This window comes from Vulpes vulpes, chromosome 13 (genome assembly GCF_048418805.1).
Source record: "Vulpes vulpes isolate BD-2025 chromosome 13, VulVul3, whole genome shotgun sequence".
In the NCBI taxonomy this organism is placed as follows: Eukaryota; Metazoa; Chordata; class Mammalia; order Carnivora; family Canidae; genus Vulpes; species Vulpes vulpes.
Genome location: NC_132792.1, coordinates 32,474,915 through 32,486,700, shown reverse-complemented (window position 1 = coordinate 32,486,700; position 11,786 = coordinate 32,474,915). Strand labels below are relative to the sequence as shown.

The 11,786-nt window shown below is 41.2% G+C and overlaps 1 pseudogene; it reads left to right on the top strand.

The window, feature by feature from the left end:
* The first annotated feature begins 6,901 nt into the window (after nucleotides 1–6,901).
* LOC112917141 (large ribosomal subunit protein uL6 pseudogene) lies at nucleotides 6,902–7,598 on the top strand (annotated as a pseudogene).
* The last annotated feature ends 4,188 nt before the right edge of the window (nucleotides 7,599–11,786 follow it).

Below are 11,786 nucleotides of genomic sequence, written 5' to 3'. Positions count from 1 at the left end.
TTGTGGACAGATTATGAAGATAGCTTTCTGGAAATGTAATGACTCCTAAAATAGATTTTTTTTTTACCATAAGATAGAAATAAATTATATGATGTGAAAATGTTTTCACATTTGTGTCCAAAAGGTGAGGAGGTAAAGAGCAGATTTTTATATTTTCCTGTCTTTACCAAAAGGCCTCTAAATTTCATTTAAGAGGGTTTCCAGGGTGGTAGAGTTGGTTAAACATCCAACTCTTGGGATCCCTGGGTGGTGCAGTGGTTTGGCGCCTGCCTTTGGCCCAGGGCACGATCCTGGAGACCTGGGATCGAATCCCACATCGGGCTCCCGGTGCATGGAGCCTGCTTCTCCCTCTGCCTTTGTCTCTGCCTCTCTCTCTCTCTCTCTGTGACTATCCTAAATAAATAAATAAAAATTAAAAAAAAAAGCATCCAACTCTTCAGTTCACATCATGATCTCAGGGTTGTGAGACTGAGCGCTGCATCAGGCTCTGCACTTGGCATGGAATCTGCTTGAGATTCTTTCCCTCTCCCTCTGCCCCTCTTCTCTCTCTCTTTCTCAAATAAATAAAATCTTTAAAGTAAATAAATTCCATTAAAGGTATGCTTGCCATTGTGGGGAGGGCAGAGCTAGGCTGCACAGCCTCATCTGAATTCACACAGAATCACTCCTTTGGTTTAGAAGGCCTAAGTTAGAAACTCTGCCTTTACTCCACAGGAAGAGAAAGCCCTTCCAAACAGTTCTTGTCTCTTCTTGGCACCTGCAGACTGAAGGGCAGTCAAAGAAACAAGGATGCTTCCAGAGTATTCTCTATGCTTTAGGACAGAGTCTTCTCATCTCTCTTCCCTCTTCCCCATAATAATTCCTTTTCTAAGCACTCATTTCCCTGTGTCTCCATGCTATAGAACGCTCTCACTACAAGAACATTTGGCTTCTATGTCCTGATACCTTTGGAAGATCCTGAGAGGGAAAGATGACAAGTGAGAAATGTCACACCTTCCTGCCACTAAGGACCCATGTGTATCGTGATGGTTTTTTACAACCAACCTTCAATTCTATGGATGGAAAGTTGGTTGAACTTGTTAGCTCTTGCTTCCTTCTTAGTAAGTTCTAGTTACAAGCTGGGGCATAATTTCTGTAGCTTTTATGAAGTCTTTCAGAAATATGGGTGTTGAAATACAGCACTGAAGATGTTTTCTACTTTTTGATGGGAGGCAATACCTGACTTGCTGCTCTTTCTTTCTTTCTTTCTTTCTTTCTTTCTTTCTTTCTTTCTTTCTTTCTTTCTTTCTTCATATTGTATTTATTTATTCATGAGACACACAGAGAGAGAAGCAGAAACATAGGCATAGGGAAAAGCAGGCTCCCTGCAGGGAGCATGATCTGGGACTCGATCCCAGGACCCCGGGATTACAACCTGAGCAGAAGGCAGATGCTCAACCGCTGAGCCACCCAGGCGCCCCCCTTTCTTCAAGTTTCATGATGCATTGGCCTCTGGTCCTTGGGACTTGATTTTCTGGACCATGCTTGGTGACAATCAGCAGAAGCTCGGGGCTCCAGGGATTACACAAAAGGCCGAAAATTCTCATTCTCCTGCCAAATTCTCCATTAACCACTGAGGTAACCTGGAGAAAAAGCTTGAGACTTTGTGCTCAGTTTCCTCCTCTGGACTCAAGTTGGCAGAAATAATTCTCATTACCTGTCTAACAGAAGCAAATAAATTTGGAAGTCAAGCTCCTTTGGTAGGTCAAAGAAGTTTTTGTCTGAATTAAGGAGTGTGCCACACACTAGTCACACATAAGGTTTGGATCTGTAATAATTTGGGTGGGAGCGGGACCAAGTCTCTGTGTATTTTGAAAAGCTCTGCAGGTGCCTCTGGTCTGCAGCGGGGTTGAGAAGTGCTCCCAGAGGGAAAGGACGCAGGCTGTGGAGTCGGGTGGGTATGGGTTCAAATCCTTAGTCTGCATTTACTGGGTGTGTGACTGAAGGTGGATTTCTTTTTTTTTTTTTTTTTTTTTGAAGGTGGATTTCTTAATAATTTTAAGCTTCAATGTTTTCCTTTGTCGAGGAAGATGAAGTAGAACTATTAAGTTTTGCATTAAAGATTAAATGAGTTAACTAACATACATCAACTATGAAATTACCTGGCACAGAATGAATATCTTATAGATATCTGTGCTTTTCTCCCTTTAATATGTAATAATTTTTACTAGATTCAACTGATAATCCTTTACAGAGAAGGGGGCAAACCCCATCTCCTGTCTCTTAAGAATGAAGTGAGAGCACATTGGTATTGACCTGGGTAGAAAAAGGGAGGATGAGGTCAAGTCTCATTTTACTCTGGTGGATAATCATATAAAGGGCTACAAATCACAGCTCTCAGAATATTCTATTGTTACTGTTGTTGTTTTTCAATTAACTCTTGCAGCACCCTACTGCAGAATTTTTTTTCAGAATTTATATTTTAAAGTAAACATCTAACAAACTTTTTCTGAGGTTATTTTTAGATATCAAGAATTACTTGGATTTTCTGCTCCATTTACTTTATTTGCTTGTTCGCCAGCGGCGGCTGTCAGTAGGAAGTTCACAGCATTAAAGAGCAAAACAATGCTTTGAAAATACCCAGTAGAACAGGGCAACTCTATTTAGTTCTAAATTGGATAATGTGGAGTGGAGCATGGCCCAGCAGATTGGTTTTGAACAATTGTATAAAAACTCTGTTGGATGTCAGCTGAGCACAGGGTCAGAAGTCAGCTGAGCAGAGGGTCAAACAATCTTTTTCCTTTTGGTGCCAAAGACTGAGGAGCTTGCTTAGCCCAGGAAATGACTCAATGTTGCATTGAGCCCTTTTTTTTTTTTTTTTTTAAAGATTTTATTTATTTACTCATGAGAGACGGAGAGAGATACAGGCAGAAGGAGAAGCAGGCTCCATGCAGGGAGACTGACGTGGGACTCGATTCCGGGTCTCCAGGATCACGCCCTGGGCTGAAGGCGGTGCTAAACTGCTGAGCCACCCAGGCTGCCCCCTTTTTTTTAAGATTTTATTTGAGAGAGCACAGGCAGTGGGAGAGGCATAGGGAGAGGGAGAAGCCGGCACCCCACTGAGCAGGGAGCCATCGATATGGGGCTCAATCCCAGAACCCTGAGATCAGGATCTGAGCCGAAGGCAGACCCTTAACCTACTGAACCACCCAGGAAGCCCCCCTTTTAAAGAATATGAATATTAGGTACTTAATGAAAACAAAAAATCATGTAGCCACAAGAAAACCACCCACGTTTTCAGCAGAGCAATGCTCAGCTCATAAGAAATCTCCAATTCATATTTTTCTTGAAAGAAAATAGGTTAACATTTTCTTATAAAAGCTATGTACAGGGATCCCTGGGTGGCTCAGCGGTTTAGCGCCTGCCTTTGGCCCAGGGCGCGATCCTGGAGTCCTGGGATCAAGTCCCGCGTTAGGCTCCCGGCATGGAGCCTGCTTCTCCCTCTGCTTCTCCCTCTGCTTCTCTCTCTCTCTCTCTCTATCATAAATGAATAAATAAAAGCTTTAAAAAAATAAAATAAAAAAATAAAAGCTATGTACATATGTACTATATATACAGTATATACATACAGTATATACATATATATATACAGTATATATTTTATGTCCTACAGCGCCGTCTAAGTGGGCTCAGGAGGACCGATGTCTATCCAACCTCAGCCCCCCAGTTACTAGCTATGTAGCTCTCATGCTAAGCCTCAGGTTCCCCATCTATGGAATGAGAATGATAGTGCAAATCTGCATTACAGATCTGGTGTGAGCATGATGAGGTGCTGGTGCTGGACACAAAGCAGTCACTCCCAGTGAGCTATCGACATTAAAAATAGGGGGTTGGAATTATGTATTTGAAATTTATGGTCTGCAAAGCACTTAGAACAGTGTCCGCATAGTGTTGATTAAGCCTGAACCATTATCGTCAGTGGCCCTGCCCTCCTCTTCATCACCATAGCAACTGGGATTTCATTACCTGTAATGATACTTCGTTCCAAGTTACTTTTGTGATGCTTTTCTTCTTTTCCCTGAAATTGCCAATGAATTTCTCCTCGTATGTATGATACTGTTCTGTATAGATAAACGTTTTTGTGATTTGTCCCGCATAATGGACCACCGGGACCCGCATGCACGCAGGCAGGCCAAAGAATGTTGTTTGTGAGACTCATGCTGTGTGAATAACTTTGGGAGCCTAATTGTTTAAATATATTATCTGGCCTCTAGATCAGAACTGGTCTTTCTGTTCTGGGCGCCAAGAGCTACAAATCTTGTCTCACATCCCGCACCTGCTCTGGCAGGGCTGGCCCCTGGAATGGAGTCCTGGAGGGGAGACACACAGAGCCCAGACTCCTTGAAAATAAGAAACATGATAACATGAAAATACAGCTTGCTCCAAATTACACTTAGGCAAACAACTGTTTTGTTTCAAACCCTGTTGTTTGCCCTCTAAATATGGCCCTTGTGGGGATGGTTGGTTGGAAGTCTCATCTGAGGGGAGGATGCTCTGCCCAGGCCTTCAGCCTCCATCCAGACTCCATTCTGGCTGTTTCCATGGGGCTTCCCCGGCTGAGGAGGTTGGATGTTACAGAGGCTGATTTGATGTAACTTTGCCTTATTCTCATTTATTGCCTCCTGTTACCTACATCTATGTGTAGATTCCTTCCCTCTTCTGTTTCCATTAAGTTTCTATAATAATAATAATAATAATAATAATAATAATATTCTTTCCTATTCAAAACTGAAACACAGCTGTTGTGAATCTTTTGTGCAAAACAGATATTTATTCCAATTTTACCAAAGTGACTCACAAAAATGTTAATCAGCTCCACATAACCATGAGACAATATTGGCCTCATGGTATTCCACATGCATATTTGTTAGTTAGTATTTTATTTTTTTTAATTTTTTTAATCTTTATTTATTTATGATAGTCACAGAGAGAGAGAGAGAGGCAGAGACACAGGCAGAGGGAGAAGCAGGCTCCATGCACCGGGAGCCCGATGTGGGATTCGATCCCGGGTCTCCAGGATCGCGCCCTGGGCCAAAGGCAGGCGCCAAACCGCTGCGCCACCCAGGGATCCCTTAAAATGTTATTTCTAGGGACGCCTGGGTGGCTCAGTGGTTGAGCGTCTGCCTTCGGCCTAGGGCATGATCCTGGGGTCCCGGGATTGAGTCTCACATCGGGCTCCCTGCAGGGAGCCTGCTTCTCCCTCTGCCTGTGTCTCTGCCTCTCTCTCTGTGTGTCTCTCATGAATAAATAAATAAAATCTTAAAAAATATATATAAAATGTTATTTCTATCTACAATCAGTCATTCTACCCGTGGTCTGACAGTGGGACAGAACATTTAGAATTGAAGCTTCCCCAAATCATCCTGACTACATTCCGGTGGTACAGAAATGTATTGTACTTGACTAAGCTTTGTTATTGAAATTCCTTTCTAATCAAATTTTGCTGTAGGAACCCATTATATGCCTCCATTTAGAGACGGAACGGGTGTCTCCTCAGAAAGAGTCCTGCTAGAATCCTCACTAGTGCAGTAGGATGCCAGCTTTCCTCCTGCTTACCTGTTTGCTAGAACCTCTGATCCCTGTCTATACTCCAGAGCCTTACAAGAATGGATAGCATAAGTCTGATCTTTTACTTCTACTGAGCCCCACTGAGAAAATGGACATTTACTGGTCATTGGCTGAAGAACTAGCAATTCTCCTCTAAGTACTCTAAATGCTAGTTGTATTGCACTGAACCCAAGACTATCCGTTAATGTTAAATTAAAATAATATTTATTAAAAAATAAAAATAATATTTATATTATATATTACACATATATTATATGGTATATAGGGTATATATGTTAATATTAATATATAATAATATTATATTAAAATTACAACATTATATTAAAATGATGTTTCTTGACCACTAACCACTACTAGGCACTATGCAAGCATATTCACTATCTTACTTAATTTTCAAAATAATTATTTGAGGAAGTTTCTTTTACAACCCCCTATGGCTGGCACTATGGCTTGGCTACCCAAAAGTCATTTATATCCCTTTCCTTCTTCTTCATGACTGGAATGCTGATGTGAGGATGAGGGTGCAGCAGCCGTTTTGCAACCATGGGACAGCAAGCATGAAGATGGATGCCTCCATGCTGAGGATGTCAAAGCAGAAAGAGCCAATGTTCATAAAGAGCTACAAGGGCCCTGAATGGCCCAAATGTGGCCTTATTATTAGAATAGAAAAATAAACCCTGAAGTAACTGACAAATTTTCTGTTCCTTGGGCCAAATACTTGTCTAATTAATGCATTTCATGTGACGAATGAGGAAACTAACTCAGTGAGTTTGGGTAACTTTTTCAAAGTCATGCAACTGGTAGGCGTTAGAGACAGGATTAGTACCCAAATCTGCCCAAGACCAACACATGTGCTATTAACCACAAAAACCACTGCACTGCCCTCTCATGATTGCATTTCCAGCAGGCAATCATGGTTCATCCTTCCCAAACTGTGTGTCACAGAATTCGGAGATTTTTCACAGGTGAGCCTCAGAAGAAAAAACTTCTCTGGTAAAATAAAAAACGCTTCACCCTATGGCCGTTTTTTTGTTTTTGCTTTTGAGAACCACAATGTATAGTATATCAAAGTTTCTGAAAAATTCTGCAACAAAAAAACTTGACTGGTTAACTCAGAGATTCCTAAACTTATTTTCATATGGAGCACATTTTTTTTTAAAGGACAATCCTCTGAGTTTCCTTCAGAACATTGTTCCCTGGGAACACCACTTTGGGAGGTGATTCACTGAATCTTAATTAAGAGTTATTTCCTTAGCTTTGGTTTAAAGTAAAAGAAAGTGAGTTACAGCTCTCTTTGCCGCATCTATTACGAGAATGAAGACCATTCTCAGCAATCAGACCGTCAACATTCCAGAAAATGTCGACAACACCCTGAAGGGATGCACTGTGAAGGGCCCCAGAGGAACCCTGCGAAGGGACTTCAATCACATCAATGTAGAACTCAGTCTTCTCGGAAAGAAAAAGAAGAGGCTCCGAGTTGACAAATGGTGGGGAAATACAAAAGAACTGACTACTGTTTGCACGATGTGTAGTCACGTACAGAACATGATCAAGGGTGTCACACAGGGCTTCTGTTACAAGATGACGTCGGTGTACGCTCACTTCCCCATCAACGTTGTTATTCAGGAGAATGGTTCTCTTGTTGAAATCAGAAATTTCTTAGGGGAAAAATATATTCGCGGGGTTTGGATGAGGCCAGGTGTTGCTTGTTCTGTATCTCAAGCCCAAAAAGATGAGTTAATTCTTGAAGGAAATGACATTGAGCTTGTTTCGAACTCAGCTGTTTTGATTCAGCAAGTGACAAATGTTAAAGACAAGGATATCAGAAAATTTTGGGATGGTATCTCTGTTTCTGAAAAAGGAACAGTTCAGCAGGCTGATGAATAAGATCTGAGTTGTCCAGCAACGGAAACAGCAAGATGCCAGATGATTTTTCAGACTTATTTGTGATACCTTAAGAATGCAATAAAAACTATACTGATTTGGGAAAAAAAGAAAAAGAAAAAGAAAGAAAGTGAGTCACAAACAATTTGCTACTTTGTGAATATTCTTGAGGATTTCGTCCCCTACACAACTCAGGGCATCCTAGGTAATCCCAAATAATTTCTGTGAGAATTTGCTGCCAGGACAAAGTAAGCACCTCCTGAGGAAATTGTCCGCTTCCTTTTTTCTAATAATGAGAATTATGTGACTTACTGTGTCTTCTCTTTTGCTTTGGCTTTCCGGAAGCTCAGAGACAAATGGGAAACAATTGCTGGCACAGATTCCTGGGTTTTACATATTTATGTTTTCTTTTATCTGATCTCAATTTTCCTCTTTATTTTCCTTGGTCATGATTCTGTATTTGAATTTTATTGGTATTATTGCGTACATTCTTATGACCGTTCTTTGTGGAATGAGGTGGAGTATAAACAGTCAAAAATCAAGACTGTCATGAAAAAAAAATATGAGTCACATAGTCTCCTTGTCAACATGGTCAGGGCTACAATGCTTATCAAAGAATCAAGTTAATTAATTTAAATTGATACTATAAAACTTGAAATTATGTCTTATGAATATTTAATAAAAGGAAGGAAGTAAATCTTCAAAAAGGGACTATATTCTTAGAGATGAAACATAAATACCTTTTATTTGACTATATTCTAATATAAATATAAATTATTGAATTAATTCTACTCCTCTAGATTGCTGAGCTAACTCAACATCCATACCAGCAAATTAGGTAACCAAATTAGTCACAACTTTTGGGGAGAAAAGGTTTTTCCTTCTTCCCTGCTAGGGCCTTTGACTGGTCTAATAATTAAGTTGACATGAGAGATTAACAGGAGAAAAACACATTTAGGTTCATACATATGGGAGCCTTAAAGATATGAGACTCAAAAAAGTGACCAAAGCAGGCAACTTGTATGCTTTTTAGACAGAGAAACAACAAATTTGTGAAGAATTGGCAAAACAGTGGGGTTTGGGCTTGGGTAGTAAATTAATGAAGTAACAAAGTTTGTGTATACAATTTTCTTGGCTTTGTATTTCCTATCTCTGACCAAAGGATGACTTCTAGGGCAGCCTGGGTGACTCAACGGTTTAGCGTCACCTTCAGCCCAGGGTGTGATCCTGGAGACCCGGGATTGAGTCCCACGTCGGGCTCCCTGCATCGAGCCTGCTTCTCCCTCTGCCTGTGTCTCTGCCTCTCTGTGTGTGTCTCTCATGAATAAATAAATAAAATATTTTTTAATTAATTAATTTATTTTTAATTTTTTTATTTTTAAAAATTTTATTTATTCATGAGAGAGAGAGAGGCAGAGACACAGGCAGAGGGAGAAGCAGGCTCCATATAGGGAGCCCGACGTGGGACTCAACGTGGGACTCGTGACTCGACCCCCACCCCCATCCCACCCCAAGGGGCTGAAGGTGGCGCTAAACCGCTGAGCCACCGGGCCTGCCCCGGGCCGCCCCCCCCCACCCCCTTTTTAAAGGATGACTTCTAGCTTCCTGGTCTAGGGGGGATGCCTTCACATGGGGTTTACTTCCTGCTTACAGGGAGATGAAGGGTGGTCAGAGTGTCCTTGTAACCAGCTTTTTCTTGAATAGCTTTTGTTTAAAATAATGTGCCAAAGTGGCATATTTTTGGGTGGAATGTTGTGCTTCCATTTCCAACCTTGCAGAAAAATAAAATCAAGAAAGGCAGACATGCCCTGTGATATATATCTATTTGAGGAAACTTAATTTTTAATTTAGTTTACCACGGTTGACTAAGCGTTACTTCCTTAGGAAGGAATAGAATTTGCTGTAATTATCAACAGAGGAGAGTAAGTTATTCATGAGGTTGATTGCTTGTACTATTCATTAAAGGGGGAACCCAACAAGCCCCAGAGCAAGAAGCAAATGCTAATCTAAGGGCATACTGTGAAATTCAGTAGGCGATACAAAGAAATATGATACAGACGTTGACTCTTCAATTGTTAAGGGGAAAATACTTGGGTGTTGAGTAGGAGCTGGGAGAGAGAGTTCAGAATATATTATTGGTGGCCAGTTTTCAAACTTCTGTAGAGCTGCTTGCAGACATCATTAAATTTATTGACAACTTTTTATTTCTCTGTAAAGCTTCTCTTAGATTTTTAAAGCTCTAAATACTAGGCTTTAATCCAAGGCCTGGTGACTACATGGATAAACTTCATGTGTGAAGATAGAACATTTTTAAATATTAATATTTGCTTCTTTCTCTCGATTCTTTCAGGCAGCAAGAAGACGTCCTCCTCATGGTTCTCAGAAAAGAATATAAACTCAAGGAAACAGAGCTCAATTTTAGCTTTTGAGTTTCAACATAGATCTTATAAACAAATGGCAGAAAAAATGGCTTAAGAAAAAAGGATTTTCAGGAAAACCTCTGTTAACCTTGTAAGAGATAGCATGAAGTGCAAAGGCTTAAATAAAGTTTCTCTTTCTTGTAAAAGAAGGCTGGTGTGTAGATCTGACATTGTCACCAGATACTCAGTTTCCACCTGTATTTTAGTTCCCGCCTAGTACTGGCTTACAGCCTTAGAATTACCTCCTGGTACAAAATGGTTGTTAGAGCTCCCACCATTATATTTACATCTCGGGGTATCTAGGCAATAGGAACTATTGGGACTATAGGGAAAGGCAAAAAGTATTCCTTCCTGTGGAGTCAGATCACTTACCTAGGCAGCACAGAGGTCCCATGAACACTCATGCTTGTATTTCATTTGCCAGAACTTAGTCACCTGGCTATGCTTAGCTGCAAAAGAGCCTAGAAATTGTAATCTTTTGTAGGGTATATGCTCTAAAATAAAATCAGAAGTAGAAAGAGAGTGGCTATAGGGTTGCAAATAGCAGTTTCTGCTCCAATCCTGAAGAACTCAAGGTATAAAATTGATGCCATAAATACAAATTGAGAGTAGTCCTTGATTATGCAAATTTTCCCACTTGGGTTGAGATAACCATTCTTTGGACTAGGGGATGAAGGGAGGAACTGAAAGTCAGTGAGGAGAAGGACGTTGTGGGTCCTGAGCAGGTTCCTGTGCCAGAAGATTCATGACTGAATCCTCCAAAGAAAATTCAGACAGATTGGGGGATTCAAGAGCAGAGGTTCTGTGCCTTGCTCCCAGGTGAAAATCCAGGTGACAAGCCTCCTGCAATCGCTCCAGGCCTATGTGGTGAGTTATCTGTAATAGAAATGGCAACTGATATGTCTAGGCAGATAGAGCCTGAGACAACCATAATAGATCGCCTACAACCCTCGGGTGGTGTGGGAGGACATCCAGAATGTATGTTTGTAAGCCCTTCCCACTCCATAATGAGGGGCTCAAATGTAGCTAAGGAAGGTCAGGGGGCCTGAAGATACTTTGAGATGGAGAAAAGAGGGAGGCGAAGTGACCTTCTTGGACCCACTACCAGAGATCAGATGGAGAACCCAGATGTCCTACAAATTTCCAGTGGGGTGATGCACATCTCCAGAAATATAAGAAGGGGACATCCACCTCCCTGACCTCCAACCCTGTGGCTCTGTGAGAGCTCCTGGAATTTAGCCATAATCCAGGGAATGGGGTGGGGAGGGTGGTAAAAATCTTGAATCGACTGAAAAAAAAAAAAAAAAACCTGAATTGGAATTAAAACACTCTGATTTGACTGGGTTTTCTTTAAAATGGCTGGGATTAAGTTATGCTACCATACCCAGGGAGGGGGGGCAGGGGGGCGGGGGGGGGGCTTGAGAATAAAATTAAATTCAGTTATAGGAAAAAAATGTTGTACAACTGAATGTGTATGGCATGTGGACATTCCTCTGCAACACGTGCTTTCTCAATTTGTCATCTCACTCTCAAGTCATTCAGCTGGGAATTTTGGCACCTTCTTTCTGTGGTATATGACAAGTAGTGACAAATGAGCATTTTGCTATTTTGACTAAAGTTATTTTCAGTGAGCAGAATTTCACTGTCACTTTGCTCCGATAATATTGTCCCTTCTATCTATGAGTCACAAATCTCCCCTCCACTCCTCACCAACAAGCGTCTACACAGATGGCCAAAGATGTATTTCCCAAACTAGTGCTGCATCTGAGCTGACCACCTGGTCCTGTCCTCCCCAGGGTTTTTCAAATTTTAGCAATGCAAGCCCCAAGCCCCACAGATCTCTTCAACAGTTCCTGGCAAACCAGGACGGTTGGT